Consider the following 2,062-nt stretch of genomic DNA (forward strand, 5'->3'; position numbering starts at 1 on the left):
GACCGTCAGACCCCTTGTGTTTGGTAGGACATTTTCATGGCCTTTTCATCTCTAAACGATGTTTCCCAAGGTGCACAGCTGTGTAATAGGAAGGAATGGAATGGGGGTGGGGAGAGAAGGAGGGAAGACAGAAACGGAAGGAGGAAGAGGAAGGAAGAGAAAAGACGGAGAAAGAGGGGAGAAAGGATGGAAGACGCGTTACACAGGGACAGAGATTACAACGCAGTGGAGGGGAGCTGACTGGGGGGGGGCGGAGCTGGCGGAGGATGCCTTGTCCCAGGAAGGACACCACAAAGTGATGTAAGTGCTATGCCTGCTTGTTTGTTGTTTTCCCCTCAGCCACTATTCTCAAATGTGTCACCAAATGCAGAACTTCCTTTGTCACATTTTCAGGAACTAATAAACCAGAAAGCAGCAAGTAGGCAGACACCTGTAGCTTTGGAGGCCTCGGCTCTCTGTGAGGGCAGCGTGTTTACCGATGGTTAACCAGGCAGTGCCGGCACACGTGATTCATCCTGCTGTTTTGTGATCTTCAGCGCAGGAGGCTTTAGCTCTGAAAGGTAAAATTAGCTTGAAACAGGCTTGCTACATTGTTTATATCTACAAAAAGAACAGATGAAAGGTAGAAATTTCGTGAACTGAGTACTAATCTTTATGAAAACTATTTTCTGGTCACCTCAGGCACCACAAATCACTCACATTTCTTGTTTCTCACATCAATTGTGGAATGTAAATTATAGACCTCAACATTTTATTTGTAGTTTCTTATGTTATTTCTATTTCTCTTCAAGAGAGTTATCTTGATGTTAGGGATATCGCAAGTATTTTCATGAATGGCGGATAATATTAGCAGAATGTTACATAAATTATAATTATAAGGGCTATGGATTTTTTTAAAGGGGCAATTTCCTTCAGGGAAATACTAAATAGAAGTTATGTTTTCTTTTTAAACTGTTTCTATTTTGACAGTTCAGACATACAGCCAATGCACCATGTTTATACTCACCCCTTTGAACCTGTCTTCTTCGCAGATTGTCCCCCGATAGCTGCATCACTGAAATAAAGGACACCTCCATCACCAGCGACCGCTCACAGACGAGCAATCCTCAGGAACAGACGGGGCCTCAATGGCACCTCCTCTGTCCATGATGGCGTGTTGAAGGGTCAGTCCTGTGCAGGTATCTCCTGCTGCTGGCTGTTCAGCATTGCGATGGCCATGATGTATCTGGATGGCACTCTGTCTCTCAGCATCATCTCCTGTGGTGTTCTCTGGGCCTCAGGTCTGACAACACGGATGTCACCTAGCCTCAGCACTGGGACTATGTGTGTCTCTGTATCAACTCCTGTCCTCTTAGGAAGGTTCCTTCCTGCCTCTGCTGAGAACATCGCCAGTGAAGATAGGTTTTCTAGTAAACCCACACGTAGTTGTCTACAGTCGTTTGATCTTATTCATAAAAGATTCCGTGGGGGCTGATCTTGGCTGTCTGTACCTGGAAAAGAGGGCAACTCAATCGAGGAACGTCGTCAGATTGACCTGTGGTTTTCCTGATTGCTGATTGACACAGGAGGGATGGGTGGACCCCACTGTGGGTGATGCTTTCCCTGGGCAGGTGGGCCTGGGCTGCAGAAGGAAGGGGGTGGAATGTGTGCCTGGGAGCAGGCCAGGAGCCAGCTTCCTCCATCTTCTCTGCCTCTGTCCCTGTCCCCAGGCTCCTGTCCCCAGGCTCCTGTGTCTGCCCCCATCCTTGTTTTCAGGCTCTGGTCTTGGCTGCCTTTGATGGTGGGCTGTAACCTATAAGTTAAATAAACACTTTCCCACCCCAGTTTCTTTTAGGCCTGGTGTTTATCGCAGCACTGGAAAAGCAAATGAACAGACTGAATACAATGGAGCCTCTTTCTACTAATGTAGCTGATTTAAATAACTAGAAAAGGCACTGTTTCTTACTAATTTCCCTTGCTGTTCTTTAGAAATGATGAATAATTTAAATGTACTCAAGTCTAAATCTGTCTTAACTTCTATTATCTCAAACTGCCACAAGTATATTTTGTTGAAGAAATATGC

The 2,062-nt window shown here is 45.7% G+C and overlaps 1 long non-coding RNA gene across 1 annotated transcript; it reads left to right on the forward strand.

Moving 5' to 3' along the window:
* The first annotated feature begins 282 nt into the window (after positions 1 to 282).
* On the forward strand, positions 283 to 1,823 carry LOC121135657. Its single transcript, XR_005872758.1, has 2 exons — positions 283 to 560; positions 1,032 to 1,823. It is a non-coding gene; the product is annotated as an uncharacterized LOC121135657 (long non-coding RNA).
* Positions 1,824 to 2,062: the final 239 nt, after the last annotated feature.

Source organism: Mesocricetus auratus, unplaced genomic scaffold, assembly GCF_017639785.1.
Source record: "Mesocricetus auratus isolate SY011 unplaced genomic scaffold, BCM_Maur_2.0 Super-Scaffold_100040, whole genome shotgun sequence".
In the NCBI taxonomy this organism is placed as follows: domain Eukaryota; kingdom Metazoa; phylum Chordata; class Mammalia; order Rodentia; family Cricetidae; genus Mesocricetus; species Mesocricetus auratus.